Below are 20,616 nucleotides of genomic sequence, written 5' to 3'. Positions count from 1 at the left end.
TTTTGATTTCGAGTCGAACGAGTATTGTGAATGAATGCTCACAATTGCACCTATTTCACCACAAACCGCGTTTCAATGTTAGGTTAAAACTTCAAATCGTCAATTTCAAATAACCTATTCGGTGATTCCTCTTTATTATTTTTAATCACATTTGTATTGAATTTTTAATATATTCGCTAACTGTTATAATATTGCATTAGATTTAACGGTTAATGTGTATAATAGGCCTATACGTTGTTGATTAGTTTCCATGACATTTATAATAGGTAATATTAGTTAAGCCAATAATATGTGTCATCGATTCATGAAAATCATACTAGTGTTAATGTAAAATATTGTTTTGATTATTATTGCATTGCTTGTGTTCGTTTTTTCCGGGACATGTAACCCAAACTGGGTTCCAAAAAACACCTTCAGTCTATCGTTTAGTTGGAGGCCTCGTATAGTGCGTGAATTATTCTTATCTTCTTCGTATTGGGGAGGGTTAAGGTTAGTCGTGACTGTCAAAATAGTCGGACAACAGACACACCCGTGATGAATAACTTGTATGTCGTGACATGATCAAGTATCCACATCTATTTAAAACAAACAGTACTTACAGTTTACACACACTTCTGAAATATGGCCTCACGCTTTAGTCCTCCAACTAAACTATCAGCAGTTACAAAGTTTTCGGTGTGAGATAACTGAATGTAGTCCAAAATATTATTCCTCATCTTCCTTGCTGTGCTCATGCACATATTGATTTAATATTTTTAACTGTTCGACGGGAAAGCGAACCAACATCGAACGTACATCACTATCATTGGAGATTCTTTAACTTTACTGATATTAACTAACCATCACATGTTAGGTACCTTGATATTTTTGATTTTGTTGTATTATAATATAGGAGTATCACTTTAAGTGTCGCTTACTTAAGATTCGTTTGTGGTATATGGGAGATTACAAAGAAACATTTCTAAAATGCTTAGAATCGCGCTAATCGGAAATAAAATATGATTTTATAGTAGATAGGATGTTAGGTCGTGTGAGAGAGAGTACCTCTCGATAGGTAATTTGTTATCGACGGTAATATAATTGTTAGATAATATTAACTACGTGTAAAATTATTTTATGTGATCTTTGAAATTTATATAATTATCGAAGAATAATAATGATAGCTTACTGTTTTATATTATCGTAACGTAAGAATCGACGGTTTGTCCTAAATGAATGTGACTAGATATCATCGTAATATTTAAATAGATATTGTTTATTAAATTATCAGATAGCACTTCCCTGTGAAACGGTATTATGTAAATAATCTAACTGTAGTTATGTATAGTATTTTATTTCTTTGAAATTAATGTTTTATAGACTAATATACAATATAAGATTATTTATTTGTTTTGCTGTGTACATATTTTTTTCAATAAAATGTACCTGTTTTTATTCGAGTTTTTCATTTGCGTACCTATAACCTATTATTTTCTGGTTGAGTCGGTTTAATGTGCGAATACCCTTACACTGAGGACGCAAGCTGCAATACGTATATACGATCCCACCAAAAACATTTTCATGTAAAAATGTTGCCAAGATGAGAAAAACTAGTGAGATCTCATGTAGAGCCAAGTTTCTAACCTTACATACTCAACCCTAAATCTAAAAACCTTAATTTTACCCTAAAGCACGGCAAAATATTTGATAATAATATTATAATGTGTCAGCCGCACGAGAAGAATCTAAAACTCTACACATTAGTCAAAATCGGTGGCCTGGCCATTTATCATTACTGTGTATTTTAGTTTAGTTTAGTATTAAGTTCAAAGCCCTGGCGAATAACAAAATGGCCAAGCCACCGATTTTGACTAATGTGTAGAGTTTTTAGATTCTTCTCGTGCGGCTGACACATTATAATATTATTATCAAATATTTTGCCGTGCTTTAGGGTAAAATTAAGGTTTTTAGATTTAGGGTTGAGTATGTAAGGTTAGAAACTTGGCTCTACATGAGATCTCACTATTTTTTGACACGACGAACTATAATATTATGTTCTCATCTTGGCAACATTATTACATGAAAATGTTTTTGGTGGGATTTCATTTCTTTTTGTAAGCTGGTTTACGTTGTTTTTTCTTTTGGTTTATTTTTTAGGGTTCCGTACCCATAGGGTAGAAACGGGACCCTATTACTGAGACTTCGATGTCTGTCCGTCTGTCTGTCTCCAGGCTGTAACTTAAGAATGGTAATAGCTAGAGAGTTGAAATTTTCACAGATTATGTATATCTGTTGTCGCTGTAACAACAAATACTAAAAACAAAATGAAATTTATATTTAAGGGGGGCTCCCATACAAACATTTTTTTGGCCTTTTTTGCCCTATATAAATAATGGCAACAGGTAGGTACTTGATTTTTTCTCAAAGTCCTTAGTTATATAATAAATTACGTTCAATCGACAAAAACAAATAAGTATTTCCTTTAAAAATATTGTAAATGAACAAAAATAAAAAACTGCTAACTGTTATTAAAATATTATATTAATTGTGAGTTAAAAGTAAAAAAATTACGTAAGTTTTTTAATTTCAATTCTGTAATAACACATATATTTTTGTAATCTGAAAACGTCTTCTCTAGGTGCTCGGACAGTTTTAGATTCGCCCGAGTCGTAAGTACAAGGTTTGTTCATAATTATTACATGTATATTATAATTATTATCAACTAGCTGTTGCCCGCGACTTCGTCCGCGTCAGCAAAATGTGATAAAAAAAGAAAATGAAAAAGAGAGAAATTTTCCCCTTCTTTACCCAAATAGTAAAAATGGGATGTTGTTAAGTAGTTGATAGAGAGTCCGTCTATCTCCAGGCTGTAACTCAAGGACAGTAATAGCTAGAGAGTTGAAATTTTCACAGATTATGTATATCTGCTGCCGTTATAAAAACAAGTACTAAAAATAAAATAAATTTAATATTTAAGGGGGGCTCCGATACAACAAACGTGATTTTTTAAACATTTTTTGCTCGTTATTAATGATGACAACAGATGGCCACCTGAAATGTTCATAAAATACTCAGTTTTATTTGTGCTTTAATATTTCATAATAAAATTTATAATTAAGGGGGGCTCCCATACAAAAACACTATTTTTTTCTTGTTTAGCTCTAAAGTGGTACGGAACCTTCGTGCGCGAGTCCGACTCGTACTTGGCCGATTAGTTTTTGGTAGTTTAAGCTTAAAATCCTTCAGAAAAACGTTAAATCACTATATGTTTCCATATAAATTTTAAGGAGTCCTGTCGATTTCTCATGGATTGCATCATCAGATCACCACTTTTGTGATCATGTTACCAAATTCGGGCTACATCTCACACAACAACAAAAGAATTTTGAAAATCGGTCTACAAACGATGGAGTTGTCCGCGAACCAATATAAAAAAAGTGAAATATATCCTCCTCCTTTTTATGTTTAAGTTATGCCTTACTACATCAGCTATGTGCCAAAAAAAGTCCCGTCAAAATCGCTCCAGCCATTTCAGAGATAAGCCGGAACAAACAGACAGACAGACAGACATACAGACAAAAATTGTAAAAAATGTTGTTTTGGTGTATGTACACTATATAAATTCATATGCATCTAGTAAAAAACGGTTCTTTCAATATTACAAACAGACACTCCAATTTTATTTATATGTATAGATGTATATCTATACATATAAATAACATATAAATAAAATTGGAGTGTCTGTTGTTAGATGTCTTATAAGTATCAGAGGAAAATGTTTGATTTTAAAATTATAATTATGTGCTCGTTTCTTCGTGATAGTAGATGTGCTTGGTGTATACTGCATTATGCATAATACTCTCCGCTTTTAACAATTATTTGTTTCATAACTATGACAATGACAATAACCGCGCAGGCTGTCGTCCGGCGCGCAATATTATGATACGTTACCTGGGATACGACCTTGGCGAAAATCTGAATTGTCATATTTTAGTGTTCGAAAAGGAGCCAAATTTAAAACGGTTGAAGCACAATAGACATAACGACTCTGTCTACTCTGGTTGAAGCATAAACCTATAATGCTAATATTAAGTCTATGGGTTGAAGTATGGGAGTTACGTTCCCTTAGTTTTTATCATAGACATAATATTTTATTATTCGTAGAGTACTAATCAAATTTCGATTTGCGATTTCAACGGTTTCTTGACACTTTAGCCATCTAAAATATGTCTAAAAAATGACAAAAAACCGTTGAAATCGAAAATCGAAATCGACATCAGTTTCGGGAGTAAGGTACCTGGTGCCTTACTCCCGAAACTGATATCGATTTCGATTTGCGATTTCAACGGTTTTTTGACACTTTAGCCATCTAAAATATGTCTAAAAAATGACAAAAAACCGTTGAAATCGAAAATCGAAATCGATATCAGTTTCGGGAGTAAGCCACCAGGTCAGGAATTTTTTACAACTTAAACATAGTAACTTGTGCATATATTTATGTGTAGTATGCGGTTTGTTTGTAACAAATTGGTTTATTTGCTATGTTTGTGTATTTTTTTTTATCTTTTTTTTTGTATTTCAAAGTCTTAAATTACTTTATTGAAATAGATCTTTGACTTTTTTCAATTGTTCAGATTTTCACAGAAGAGTCACAGCTCAAGCCTTGCTTTAATTCTAAATGAAAAAAATACTTAAATCGGATAAGTTTTGGAGAAGGAATCAGCGGACAACGAATCGAAGATTTTCTGTTCTTTTATTAGAACTTTTGGCGTGTGGTCTCTATCGCGCTCTGCGGTGGGAGACTAGAGATTGGTGAGACAGCAATACATTTTCAAATACCTATTTTCAATTTCTCTCGCCCCTGGTGAATCCTCTTAAATCAGTAGGTACGTAGATATATGCGACGAAAAAATCTTGCGCGCGCGTCACTGCTCGCTTGTGAGTCCCTTGTGATCTGCCCCTTTAAAGGGGTACTTACAGTTCGATACCTAAGTGCGCGAGTAGGACAGGCCTGCTACCGTCTCTATTTTTTCAGGATTCTTCAAATTACATTACAGCTTAGAATCAACGACGATAAAATCTTATACCTAAATTGTCACCAGCACTCCGCCTCCGACGCAAAACTGCGGGTCAGTATATTATTTTGATATTTTTACATTTTTCTGTACAAATAAAATGTTAAAATTTTAGAAAAGCATTGTACATAATGTGATGAATGTGAGTTCCTAGACAGTCAATATTGTGATAGCAGCTGACATCCATTTCAGAAAGCTATCCACGATATCAGTTTACACTATAAACAGAAACTGAAATAGCGTCCTAGAAAAGATGACGCCTGCAATATGTCGGGATTAAAAAATAATATCGCCATGTTTGCTCCCACATGAATGTGGCCGTTTGCCTTCGCCAATATGTCCCTGGCGAGTATTGACAAAGAAGGAATTATCATCCTTTTCATAAATTGTTATAAGGTGAATATTTTCAGCTGGTCTTTTATATTTTTTATCTACTTACATAATGCAAAAAGTCTTATATCCCCCAGAAGTGATAATCATTACCTACTCAATTACCAAATACCATCTTGCGGTAATTTCTGGGTACAAAGTGTCTAAACCAAGTCTTCTAAAGCAAGTCTAGCCGAAATTCGGCATAGTGTGTAATAGACACTTAGGTAGATATATAGATTTATAATATTATACTGGTAGATATGCAACAATAAGTTTGGCGACTTTTACTAAACGTCATACTTACACGAACTCAAACTTTTTTATTGAGAATATTTTTTTACAAATATTTTCTAAACGTGGAAACTATAGTGCCTACCACCGGGGCACTGGACACTAAAACATATTTTATCTTATTATATCTCTTTTTGTAAAAATATTGAAAATCTTCATTTCGTAACTTACCGTTGTCCGTTATAAATGTGGTTATAATATAGTTCTATATAACTTTCCTGCCGACAGTAGCGACGACTAGGCGACCGGCCAGGGCGCCGGATATAAAGAGGCGCTGAAGGCAAACAAAGGGGCGCCCAATTTTTTCAGCACTATCAGCACCCGAAGAAATCTCGCCCAGGCCCCAGGGCACTGGTAGTGCTAAAACCGGCCCTGCCTGCCGATTCAATTTCAATTCATAAGTAAGTATAATTTACATTTAATGGATATGGAGTTCTAGACTTTCAATCGCTATCTAAAGTTAAGAGTTGTTTTATCATAAAGACCTTCTGTATTAATATTAGGCCGTAGGTACTCATTGTAAATATAAGAACTTAAAGGTACCTACCCAGTACCTACTTCTGTTTCAGTCAATACCTATTTTGCTGTACTTTTAGCACAAATATAGCGCTAATAGACAAAGAATGATAAGTAGCCGAGAAATCATTTTATGTCTTTAATGGTTGCTTAATTTTTCAAGTCCTTAGCTACGTTATATAAGTACAGGGTTAAAGGTGAAGTCGACTGTCGATGTTTATCCTTTAAAGCCCAGTAGTTGGGGAGCCGAAGGAGGGATTTGGAACATGCTCGAGTAGCTCAGATTAATAAAGCACTTGGCGTTTGTCGTCTTCCATAAAATACTAATAATATTGTCCATGTGAATAAACATTTTGCGAGATTTCAGAATTTTACTTTTAAAATAAGTATATTAAATACTGATACTAAAATTGAGTCACATAACACAATTAATTTTATATCTTTTGACAACATAATAGTATAAGTTCTTATATTATTATTTATTAGATACCTAGGTGGGTACCACCAACAATGCCAAGTGTCCACACTGTGCACTTTCATCTTCAATTTTCGTCATCAACTTTCATAATTGGGGCCAATGAGTTTCTAAAATACGTTAGTAACATAGAATATCATTGATTGGGGCATTCGATAATTGAATGCGTCAAAGAACGCAACGTCAATATTGTCATTTCTGAAGTTTTGGATACGGTCAGAACTCAGAGGGCATGCGTCGCGGGCATGCCTGACGTTCGCTGTTGACTGCGCTATAACGCATGCCCTTGACGTGACGGCACAGCGTGGACAAAGCTATTCTTTGATTCATTTTCTTTGTTATCTTAGTTCCAACTATTTGTTTTAGTAGAGTTGCATTGTGCAGTGTGCACATCTGTAAGGATTGCGAGAGCGACTGATTTGGACGAGTCGTCGACAGCTACAGCTACTATCGGTTGACTTTAGACAAAGCGGATACTGGGTCTTCGGATTAAGAGTTAGCTCAGACTCAGAGTAGACGATTTGACGACCAAGATTTAAATGAAAAGTGAGAACGACTGTAGGTACCATCGAGGAAGTTGATTCCTATGCAAGTCAGACCAACGTCATTTGGTCGAATACATTGACTTGGTCGAATATGTCAATTCAATGTTAATTGTGATCTGTCAGCTGGGTTGGACGTAACGCAACCAAACTACTTAGGTCCCCGATTTGCATAGGAATCAACTTCTCTGATAGTACATATTTTTACTGACCGGCGGCTTATATTCATTATAAAATTTTTCAACCGCGTTAAGTTTATAGTGGGACACAAATATCGAATTTGAACAATGGCACACATAATTTTAAATGAAATTGAATTGCTTGATATTTGAACTCTTATTTCACTGATAGTCCACTGTTTTCCGATTTTAGGGCGGTTTACTATACAACCCGAAACAAACAGAAAGTAAATCGTCGATGAAGATACACATCATTCCGACACTTTGTTTTGTTCCTTCTTTTGGTGCATGTTTTAGTGAGTATTTATTTCCTTCCCGGAACTAGTGGGGCCACCAACTAAATATCGTGAAATATATTCTGTTTTTTTAACTTATTATTTACCAAACACCGAAATACGGCTGATTAACTAAGACTTACACCTATTGAAATAAGTCATTAATTTAAACTAACTAAACCACATGACGTATATTCAAGTTTAAAACCTGGAAAAAGGTACAAATCGTAAGTATTAAAAAAAAATCGGCCAAGTGCGAGTTGGACTCGCGCACGAAGGGTTCCGTACCATTATAAAACAAAAATAATTTGTTGTATAGGAGCCATGGTCGTACTTACCCAGGATTTTAGCATACCTGTTTCGAGAAGATGGTCGGTCTGGTACCTATATTGAAACAAAAATCATGAAAATTTACTTTAAACAGACGGACACGGGACAGACAACCTCGTCGTGTGACGTGTCCCATCCCTCCCACCCATCGTGTAAGTCCGATACTGCTGGCTTAATTGTATTGCGTAATGGAATGTCATCTGTAGGGACTAGTGATATGGCTGTACTGGATTACTGTCTGTTCATGGACATTAGTGGGCTGTGAGACGTTGGCAACGCGTTGTATCTGAGATTTATCGCTCGGTTACGCCCAGTGACTCGAGTTTTTCGACTTCGCTTTTTTACTATTACAGATATTATCGGCGATTTATGTCCCGAAGTTTATTTTTATTGGGATGCGTATTTTTTATACTAAAATCGTAGCACATTTTCCAGATCGCATGCTCTGTTAAATCTCAAGCTACGAATTCACTACGCTGTAGCGTCACAGTGCTATCTACGCTACCATGCTACAATTTGCCTGACAGCTATGTGATACCGCTTTTAGAGAGATTTAATGATTCCTTATGTTTAAGAATTAAATTAAGTTTTTATTTTAAGTTAATCAATTTTCTAAATGACTCTATAACAATATGATCTCAATAAATTAAAGTTATGTAATTTTTAAATGTTTGTAAGGACGGCTGTAATAATTTATACCTATTGATATGAAGTGTGAGATAATAGTATTACGATTACGACCCTATATTTCAATATAGGGTCGTAAGATAAAAATAACTCGAAATACTGAATAAGTCCAAAACACTGTAACTACACTGAGTGTAACACCCAATTGTTATCGCTGTGACGTAACACGTAACGTCCTATTTCTTAATAAACACTTTGCTTAAAATGTTGATTGTAAAATCTGGCGCTATTTACGAAATTCTAAGATAAAACGTTAGACAAGGGAAAATTTTATGAATGTCTGCCAAACTCGGCCGAGCGGGTCATCAAAAACTCGTAAATGTTGCATATTTGCTACCACCAGGGATATTTTCCACTTGAACGATCTCGCTATTTAAGAAACATGCATTTTATGATTCTTGACGACTTCTTTTGTTTTACAGCTTTGTTTAAATATTTAGATGGTCGTTAAAATACTTTCGGGGCAAATTGCTTAAAACTTAAAAGATTTGTTTTCGAGATAGTTTCAGATACTCGTAGATGGCAAATTAACATTTGGAAATTACAAATACTAGTATAAGTACAAGAAGAAATTGTTAGTAAGAGTACAATCGCACTCGGGTAAAAAAATTAAGAAAGGGTTAAGGAAATATTATATTAATGAAAATCAAATGAAAGGAATCTTAATTCTAAGCAGAATACTGAATAGTATAAACAAATATTCAAGTAAAAGTGCTAAAAATAGAAACCATCATAAGAAAATTTCTGTCTGAGAGTTACATTTATACCTACACTAGAATTTAAATCAAATTGCAGCTGATAAATTCTGTTCATTCTTCAGAGTTTTAAAGAAATTAACATCGTAAATCAAATACAATAATAAAGGATACGAATACAAAGGGACGCGACAATGGAGTAATTGTGAAGGAAATTGTGTTTAAATTAAAATCAGGCTCGACACCTAATTGGCAAAATAATAACTTTCATTCTTTGTCGAGAATCACGAAACATTAATTTATCGACACCTCAATAGGTATCCATACTTGCGTCTCCAAAGTTTTATATTAGCGACACATAGATATTATTATGTACTACCAAGTATCAGAGAAGTTGATTCCTAGGCAGATGGCGGACCTATATTTTCGTATATATTTTCGTATTGTAAATGAACATTTTGCAGTCGTTGTCGACCACTTGTCAGATAACTTGTCAGAAGCAACCACGGCCGACCACATCGCAACCACATCGCAACCACGTTGCAACCACATCGCAACCACAACGTTGCGTCGATGCAACGACAGTGTGCACACACCGCCCGCGCTCTTCCCCCCCTCCGTTTTATTGACTTTCGTACGTAACCACATCGCAACCACTGACGACAACGTAACCACGTCGGCATTTTGTCGATACCACAACGCAACCACAAAATGCTGCAGCGACACCATTCACACGTAACCACTGCTCGACGACATTTTGTCGTTGCGATGTCGTGTGGTTGTGGTACGTGTGGGTTGGCACTAAATTGACATGATCCAACCAAATGACGTTGGTCTGTCAACTGCATAGGAATCAATTTCCTCGATGGTACATTGTTTCCATATTTGTTACTTCTATTTACCATATTATATACTTGCGTGTACACGAAATAATTATAGACAGACGGATACTCCTACTTTTAGGTTTATTTAATCGGAGTACCAATTTCATGCTGGAAAATATTCCAAAAATGTTCTCTGCTTTTTGAATTTAAATTCAAACCGACTAAAAACTGGTGGAAAATGCACATTTATAACAAAGTCGTTGGGGCCGAGTGCACACGGTTAGCACACGCAAATTTCCAATACAGCTACAGTACACCACACACCAGATGCATGTAGTAAAACTGTACGAGGTTTAATAACAGCGGCCGCATTCTCATAAACATGGACAATCAGTTAGGAATAGGTCAGATAGCTGAAATCGCGCGGTTCCCGTCCTTAGGGCATCCACTAGCTAAGCCGTAACAGCGCTGAGGCCCTGCGTGGTGAAAATTCAAAATTGTAATACAACGCCTTTGTCAGAAGCTGTGTGCCATAACAGTTCTCAGACGCACGGTTTCGGTGGTGAAAACGCGCGGTATAGTGTGAACATTGTATAACTACGCCTTTATAAGTTGGGCGGGATAAGAAGCACGGTGATAACTGCGCGGTTCCGTGTCTCTGAACTCTGAACTAGCTCTATTACACAAATTAACTCGTTGTTGAGACGTGTGTACGATACGACGTGTGTACGTTTCGACAGTGTTATAAAACGAATAACAAAAAAGTATATATTTCATTCATTGACGACCTCTGTGGCTCAATTGGTTGACTGTGTGCCAGCTCAAGCCGGGGGTCGCGGGTTCGAATCCCGCCGACGGAACAAAAAAGACATACAGACGGACAGGCTGAAATATCTTTGTTATCGGGTCCCGTTTTTACCCTTTGGGTAAGGAAACAGGAAAAAATTGTCTATCTTTGTTATTATACTATGCAATATGCTGACACGGACAAAGTCGCGGGCAACAGCTAGTAGAAAATAAATTCTTGCAATATCGTATTGTTTTCTAAGGTGTTATATTAATTTATAAAATAAAAATAATGCCTTTGAAAAAAAATATAGCAACAAAGTTACTTTTAAAACGTCTGACAATAATTTTGGTCATTGAAAAGTGTCTTACACTACATGATACTAGTTCAGAACAATAATCTACAAATTATATATAAATATTAGCCATTTGAAAATAAGTAAAGTAAGACTCATTTTTAGTCCACTTTGGTTCCTGGTACCTGACCAGGTGTCACAGTTAGAGCTACACAAATTCGCAGGTATTCTAAGTACACGAGGCACTACTAATAACCTATGGTTTCATCCATCAGAGAGTATGTTATGTCTTATCCTTCTGGGATCCAGGTCTAATAAAACATGATAATGATTTTACTACGTTCTCTCAGAACAAGCTTATATACCTACCTACCTAACCGAAAATGTCATTTATTATTCATATCATGTCTAAATATATTTATATGTATCTGATTCTATAATTAAGTGTAGCGCGTAATCAATTTAATTAGCATGTCCAGGTGTTGTGTTGATTGTTTTGGCTTTAATTGAATTGTTGTCGGTATCGCAGGCTCCTCCGATCGATGCGAGGTGTCTCAATACGCCAATACACACGGCGAGCGCTATACTTGCTATGTGTTACAGCCTTTTTCACGGCTATTTCGTCAATTCATTACAACCGTCGGTGTCTGTATGTACTATGCACCTATGTATAAGATTTTTCCGGAGTGTGATAATGTAAAGCGATTTCCAATTCATATTCTTTCCAAAACAAGTATTTAGTTTTAATTTTTAAATATAGACGTGAGCCTATCGTCCCACTTCCTAACCTTTCATATTATGAGGGCGTATAAAGTAAAAAACAAACATCGTCCCTCTCTCTTCACACTTACGCCTGTCTTTCAAATTCCAAGTGAAAAAGAGCGACGCGGAATCGGCGCCAAGTATTTTTGTTTTGTTTTGCAACATGAAACAATTCGTAGTATGATCAAGTATTAAAATGAATTTAAATATTGATCTTTTTTGGTTTAGTCTATTGCTCCGCGCTATTGCTCCCAACCTTGGTGATTCCTTTAGTTTCCACCTTTCTGGAGAGTGTTATAATAATAATAATAATAGCTCCCACACCGGTTTCGGTGACGGTGGCCAGTTTCATTGAAACCAGCTACGCAGGAGTAATTTTATAGTGCCCAAGTGTGTGCGCAGTACACAAGAGCACTCTCTATTCCTTTCCTCTTATAACCCAGTGGGACGGAAGTACGACACGACCGGCGCTGGCGCAGGACCGACTTTTTACATGCCCATCCGACGCATGGATCATCTTACTTGTCAGACAATCAGGTGATCAGCCTGCATTGTCCTAACCAAACTTGGAAATAACATGTTTCCAACGCGGGAATCGAACCCACGACCTCCGAGTCAAGAGCCGCGCTCTATACCACTAGACCACGGAGGTGAGTGTGAGTACTTTTCTAACACTAAAAACTCACGACTCACAAGGTATTGAAGCGATCTTCAGGCAATTGCCTTTCTAGGGAGAATCATATTATAAGTTTTTAAAGTAGCGGAATAATGCAGTGACCAGTAATATTATTACACTGCCACAATGTAAAATTAACATTAAGTATACTTATTACAATTGTTTAAAAAAACTCTATTGAAATTAACTCAACTAATTTCATTCGCAACTTTAATTCAATAATATTATGATTTAATTAAAAACTTTTGTGGAAACTGGAAATACAAATTTCGTATTGAAAATTCCGGTCCAAAAAGAAAACTATTTCCATTATATTTTACGGTCATATGTGGGTGCAATATTATAATATTATTAACATTAGAAATGAGTTTGTACGTACTCAACGCTTAACGAGCTTATGATGAGTAGGGATGTTGTTAAACATACATAAATTATATTATTGATTATGATGAGCTTAGAAAAAATATATTAAAACTAGCTGTTCCGGCAAACGTTGTTTTGCCGTATAAAGTATTTCGATTTTCGCCCATATTATTTAATATGTATGTCACCACGGCAACGTCCATCGCTATCCCGTCGCACAAACAATGGTCGCCGTCAGTCTTGAGTTGTAATAATTTACTATTATTTATTCAACAAATTCACTTATCAATATGAAAAGTAGATGTCCGATTTTCAACCCTATGCTCGTTAAGATTCACGAAAATCGGTCGAGCCGTTTCAGATGAGTACAACGACGCACCCCGTGACACGAGAATTTTATATGTATATTAGATTAATGACTATTTTATTGTGATGACTAGTGATTTTTTTAATTAAAAAAATTAATAAAGTTAAAATCTAAATTTTCTAAGATAGAATCATTTTACTCCGGGAAAACAACCATTAAAATTTCATGCAGTATAACGCGAACACTTCGATGTCCATCATGGTTTGCACTACAAAAGTTGTTATATTCTAGTAATTAAATATCTTTTATACTTAGACGTGTACGTGACGTGATGCTATTATATTTAGATGTGGGAGAGCCATGCTTCGGTACGAATGGGCCGGCTCGACTGGAGAAATACCACGTTCTCACAGAAAACCGGCGTGAAACAGCGCTTGCGCTGTGTTTCGCCGAGTGAGTTTACCGGAGGCCCCATCCCGGGCTACCCTATTCCCTTACCTATCCTCCCCTATTCCCTTCCCTTCCCATTCCTACCCTCCCCTATTACCCTATTCCCTCTTAAAAGGCCGACAACGCACCTGCATCTTTTCTGATGCTGAGTGTCCATGGGCGACGGAAGTTGCTTTCCATCAGGTGACCCGTTTGCTCGTTTTCCCCCTTATTTCGTAAAAAAATAATTATTAAGATAATTATGATTTATTATAAAAATAATTATTAAGATAATAAAACAGTTTTATGTAACTACCTTCGAATTAATTTATTCATAGGCAGTTGACGGACCTGCGTCATTTGGTTGAGTTTAAATATCAATCCAATATTCGTCGTGATCTGCCGACTGAGTTCGACATAACGCAACCAAATTATGTAGGTCCGCAATCTGCTTATGAATCAACTTCTCTGTTATTACCATCGAAGAAATTGATTCATAGGCAGTCGAAGGGCCTAAGTCATTTGGTCGGATTATGTCACCATAATGTAAGTCATCTGTTGGCTGGGTTTGACAAAACGCTACCAAAATAAGTTAGTCCGCCATCCGCCTATGAATCAACTTCTCTGATAGTATACGGTGCTGTCAGCTGATGATGATCATAATGTGGTATGTGTCTCAGCTAGTCCCATCACATAGCCCGGCGGATGGCGATACATCATAATAAATCACATTAAGCGAGCTTAAGGCTGCGATTCCACCAGAGATGTGTTGCGAGAAATGTGTTTCTAAAATCCAATAGAATCGCTTTGCTGAGCGAGGTCACGTCCATGAAGCGATTCTATTGGTTCTCAAAAACGTATATTTCCTCGCAACACATCTCTGGTGGAAACGCAGCCTTACACGGTGCAGCATCTCCGACTCGGGGATCCTAATTTCCGTCCGTCGTATATAGCCAGATTTTCTGTGTAATAGGTACAAGTTCCTTGGAGTTTAAAATCTGTAAAACGCTGTCGGATAGGGTTCTATTCCTTTTATGAATATTCAAATAATTTATTTAACTTCTTCTATTCGATTGTAAAAAGTAGGCGAAGTCAAAGACATATTTTCAACTCTTTGACCATAATCATTCATTATCTGTGTAAGCCTTTACTAAATTAAAATTTATGAATAATGAATTTATGAAATATGAATAATGAGCTGAATAATGAGTATGTGAACAAGAGTTACTGATTATAATTTCATTAATATCTTATATCACCATGGTAATGAATTTATAATGAGCGAGATTTGCTGCCCGGGTGACGATTAGCGACGGTAATATTGCTTCAGGAACACCTGACGTTTTTAAAATATATGGAACACGGCGAAGGAAGGCGGGGGTCATGACACACACCTCGTGTGAAGACACCGACCTTATCCCGTGCCATCGCCTACTGGCTATCGATTAATGGTGCCTTCTCACGGCGCGTATTATCGCAAGCCGCACCGCGCCCGCTCGAGCCACGCGCCGTGTGAAGGGGTGGCTCGGGCTGGCTCGAGCAGGCGCGTTTAATATCACGCGCCAGCTCGAGCCACGCGCCCTAAGGAAGTGGTGGCGTGGTTGCGTTCTCACGGCGCGTGCTACCACGAGCCGCGCCGCGCCCGCTCGAGCCACGCGCCGTGTGAAGGGGTAGCGTAACATTCATTGTAACGTGAATCGTGATAATATAGAGAAGAAAAAAGTTGTCAAATTTGTAAAGTACCTATTGTGTAACTAGATGAAGCCCGCAACTCCGTTGCGTCAAAATTCGTTTGTCACGCGGAAACCGTACATTTTTCCGGGACAAAAGTATCCTATGTCCTTTTCCGGGGCTCAGAGTGTCTCTAATAACGTTGTTAGTGGCGGCCGAAATGGAAGATCTTCCGACCGAGAGAGATAGCCACGGAGCTCATACAAAGAGGAGCTGGCCTAAGCAACTGTGCACTGTGATTTTCAACTAGGTCCTGACGTCATCATTGTGGGCGGGGCTTAAGTCAGTACACTTTCAGCGTTTGTCAGGTGCACACGTAACGAGACTCCCAATAAATTGGTGTTTTCTGTGTATTTAACAAGGAAAGGATGACGTATTGTGTTTTACAATGTCGAAAACACTCAGACAGACGTTCTGATAATATAAATACCATCACATTTCATTTGGAAATAATTTTAAATGTAATTTAAATATAAAAGTTCTAGAACATTTCAGCTTTCAGCGTTAATTATACTACTTGACACTAGGTGGCCAAACCTTTAAAAGATAATACAGACGTAAATGCGTATAATTTTGCATAAGTTTATTACAATAATCATACTTGAATACTGAAAACCGTTATACATTTAGTCTTAAACACATTTAATAGCTAAAACCGTGATAATATAGCTTTTATTATTTTATTACTTATAAACCGCCATCTGTCGTCACCTATGATAACTATTTGAAACGTAAAAAATCTCCAGGGTCGTAGTACATCCCATAATATTCAAGACAAAACGACATCTAGTGTAAGATAGTTGAACTACGTAGTAACATCAACATCGACCTAAGCTAGTAGTTTTGCTTTTAGCCGATAGATGAAATATTGAGAAGTGGGCGGAGCTTGACACCCCCTCACCCCGCAAATTGTCACGCGTCTTTTTATAAGGAAACTTGATTACAACACCTCCTCTTAGTATTAGCTCCGTGGAGATAGCATACTCGGTCAGACCGAAGCCCACTGACGTCATTTCAGACGTTGTATATACGAGTATCTTGCCGTTCTCCGAAACTTCGATAGCGCGATGCAGGATTGTTAGGCGAATTGTGGGTACCGCCACATCACTCCCCCCCGAAGACCTGTGGTCCGAGGACCGATTTTGCTGTGCCAAAAAAATCACGTTTGTTGTATGGGAGCCCCCCTTAAATATTAATGTTATTTTGTTCTTAGTATTTGTTGTTATAGCGGCAACAGATATACATTATCTGTGAAAATTTCAACTCTCAAGCTATTACCGTTCTTGAGTTACAGCCTGGACACAGACAGACAGACAGACAGACAGACGGACAGACAACGAAGTCTTAGTAATAGGGTCCCGTTTTTACCCTTTGGGTACGGAATCCCCAAAATCAGCTGGTTAGGGTTCCGTTTTAGTTTTTCCACCAGAGATGTATTGCGGGGAATGTGTTTTAAGACCCAATAGAATCGTTGCACTGAGCGAGGTCACGTCAATGAAGCGATTCTATTTCGTTCTCAAAACACATTCCTCGCAACCCATCTCTGGTGGAAACGCAGCCGTAGGGTTACGTAGTCAACGAGGACTTGTTGTTGTAAATTTTAGAGCAGGTCGGGCCAAGGAATCGCGTTGTCCCATACAAACTATTACTACTTTTTTCACCACCTTATGAGATGAATATACATATAACCAAGGGCGTCGCCAGCTGATAGCGCAGGGGGGGCAAGTTGACTTTACCTACTACAATTCATACTTTTCTCATTCTCTACGAATGAGAAAAGTAGGTATGAATTTTAGGTAAAGTTGACAGCACATGAAGGTTTTCACTTGTACTACGAGCCTTACATCTACAGCGATTGTAAAAACAGTATCTTAGTACTATATAAATATATATTCTGTGACAGTACAGAGTCCAATGTGTAAAGCTACAAGCACGAGCTCTTGACTATGCAATAAAAAACTTGTAAATAAGTTATAATAACATTGTATTTTTTTTTTATTACCAGATTTATATTTATAGTGGTCGTTGTTTGCAATTATATTTGGCAACTTTTTTAGAATCTCTGGGGGGGGGGGGGAGCTGCCCCTCTTTGCCCCCCCTTGGCGACGCCCTTGTATATAACAAAAACTTCTAACAGCCTACAACCCAACCCTACAGCTACACACACTCCACACCGTAGTCGAAATACGTGGCTTAGCCGTTTCTTTACATTCACGAGGGCGTAAGGCGAAAAAACGGGGTTCATTAATTCTTTTATTCTGTACAAAGGTTTATGTACTACGGTGAATGGTGATCATATATTATACGAAACCTATTTGTCTGTTCTACGTTGTGCCCAAGGTTTAACAAAAACGTAAACGTAAAGTCAAGCCTAGAATGCCTTTTAAGCATTCCTCGTTCGAAAAGGATGAACGCTTTCGTGAATCGTGATATAATTCGCTTCAGAAGGCGACAGCTAAAACCGTAAATAAAATAAGATCAGTCTCCTTACGCTCGGGCGGGCGATGTCGGCTCTTTAAGCGCTGCTCAGTCATTAGTGCGACAGTGCGGGTAGTCGGGGAACTATTGAATGTTTAATCGATTAGCGATAATTCAAACGAGTGCACGGAACCATGAATGTGCGATATTTTAAATGTAATGGCCCGGCCGGGCGGCGGCCAATCATAATAAATTACATCGCATTTATTTAACCCTCTATTGGCTTTGTTAATTGGCTGCTTGACCCCATATATCGGCTTTATTAATAAACACCTGACCCTCTTTAAAAGTTTAACGGATTGACAGTAGAGGGCGATAGGGGCATGCCCCTCACACATATGATATTACCTATATTATTAATTTGAGGACTAATGAAAGAGGTTCAGGAATCAGGAGTCTTTAAGCTAAATATCAATATTGTACTAATCTAATATATAAAAATAAGTCAGGTTTTCCTTCTTGACGCTATAACTCCAGTACGCACAAACCGATTTCCACGGTTTTGCATTCGTTGGAAAGGTCTCGGGCCACGTGAGGTCTATAGAAAAAAAAACAGAAAAAACTTCAAGAGAAAAGCAGGAAAACAGGGAAAATCATTTTATGGCAAAACAACGTTTGCCGGCACAGCTAGTATCTTTCTAAGTACGGAGCCAATAATTTTATAATTTTATTAGAGGTTGTACTCAACACAGTTTAGCTGCAGTACTGAGTGTTAAAACCATAGAAAAAATGCGATTTTATATGGTGCAATTGATATGACGTGATTATTGCGGTTCGATCATGCAATGACCTGTTAAATCGAAATTGCAGGCATCAGAGAGTTCATTGAATGTGCAATTACATAGCATAATAACATAGTTACACGTTCCTATAATATATACGTAATAAATACAAAACACATTCACCCGCATAATGCTGATCCCTTTATCTAGATTCATTACGCTATGAATACTCAATATTAATGATGCCTCCGATATTAGTATGAATAACGGCAACGATACACTTCTATTTACATAAATAAACACAGCCAGCTATAACTATGTGAACGACAAAACGGTGTAATTTATATATTAGTAGCTGTTGCCCGCGACTTCGTCCGCGTCAACATAGTATAATAACAAAGATGGATAGTCCGCTAACAAATATGAAAAAAGTAAAATATAACCTCCTCCTTTTTGGAAGTCGGTTAAAAAGTAGCCCGAGTTACACCTTACTACATCAGCTATCTACCAAAGAAAGTCCCGGCAAAATAGCTCCAGCCGTATTAGAGATTAGCCGGAACAAACAGACAGACATACAGACAAAAATTGTAAAAAATGTTGTTTTGGTGTATGTATCGTATATAGATTCATATGCATGTAGTAAAAAACGGTTCCTTCAATATTACAAACATACACTCCAATTTTATTTATATGTATGTATGTATAGATGTATAGATATATAGATATATGTATAGATTGTTTTCCATTGGCTCGTCAGTTGTCACATGTAAATAGAGTACAGTCGCGAGTAAAATGATAAATTGTTTTTATTTTTTTCTGCTTTAAGCTACGAATGTTGACGTATCGTCCGCGCCATGAAAAACTGACTGCAAGAGCTTCACACTATAAGTTACGGATTCAAAAGCTATAACATTAAAGAGTACATCTGTATATAATTGTCCCCCCTGAGGCGCAATATATCACCCTGCGTGATATATAATTTATATGACAGATAAGTTCGGAAAGCACGATAAAAAATATTTACGATACATTTTCCCGTATCTCGGCAGCCGGCAGACGGCAGCTGAGTCAGCGCGCCAAGTTTCCTCTGTTAATATATCCGACTGGATGTTGAAAAATCATTCCTCGCGTCATAAATTGTAGCAGCAGGGGTGGCCAACATTGAAAAATTACAGTCGCCTTGTAATCGGCGTGTCGAGCCGCGCGGCCCGCGCCGGGGGCGCTAATGTTGTAAGTTAAATTTATCTTATACAACATTTATTATATCCGAGAGTGGAATGGTTTCTATCAATGACTCAGCGCCGCTCGTGAAAGCGTGAAAAGTTAGATTTTTCGTTCCAATATACGAGTTCGGGGAAATTTGATGATAAAGTTACCGAGAAACTCCCACAATATTCGGGGCAGGAATAATTATTTTTCAGAGCCGGTATGATATCGCTTACGGCTTAACATTTTCAAAGTAAAACATGCCTATTATGATAGCGAAAAACCGATACAATTATCGATGCTTGGCGAACTGCCAGGGACCCATTGTACATACATTTATTAGTCCGCCGTGTAGAGTCATTAATATTTGCAAATATTGCGAAACTACATTCAAAAGAAGCGAAATAAAAGATTTTACGTTAAAATTGTTTACAACGAAATGCACTTCATAAGATTATATCACCGCGAGCTCTAACGTAGATGAAATAGGTCCCCTCGTACCTAGGTGCATTGATCGGATCAATACTCGGCTGTACGGTGTATCTGAACGCATTGTCTTCGATATAATTGCCTTTTAATTGTGATAATTGACCTGCAGGCGGGGCGGGAGGGAACAGTGC

At 37.2% G+C, this 20,616-nt stretch overlaps 1 long non-coding RNA gene across 1 annotated transcript; it reads right to left on the bottom strand.

The window, feature by feature from the left end:
- Nucleotides 1-232: 232 nt before the first annotated feature.
- LOC121727523 lies at nt 233-20,393 on the bottom strand. The gene is made up of 3 exons (XR_006035689.1): nt 20,382-20,393; nt 5,709-5,713; nt 233-316 (listed from the first exon to the last, which is right to left on the bottom strand). It is a non-coding gene; the product is annotated as an uncharacterized LOC121727523 (long non-coding RNA).
- Between the last annotated feature and the right edge of the window lie 223 nt (nt 20,394-20,616).

The sequence above is a fragment of the Aricia agestis genome, chromosome 5 (genome assembly GCF_905147365.1).
Source record: "Aricia agestis chromosome 5, ilAriAges1.1, whole genome shotgun sequence".
Taxonomy (NCBI): domain Eukaryota; kingdom Metazoa; phylum Arthropoda; class Insecta; order Lepidoptera; family Lycaenidae; genus Aricia; species Aricia agestis.
The sequence above is the reverse complement of the archived record's forward strand: the minus strand, read 5'-3'. Positions and strand labels throughout refer to the sequence as shown.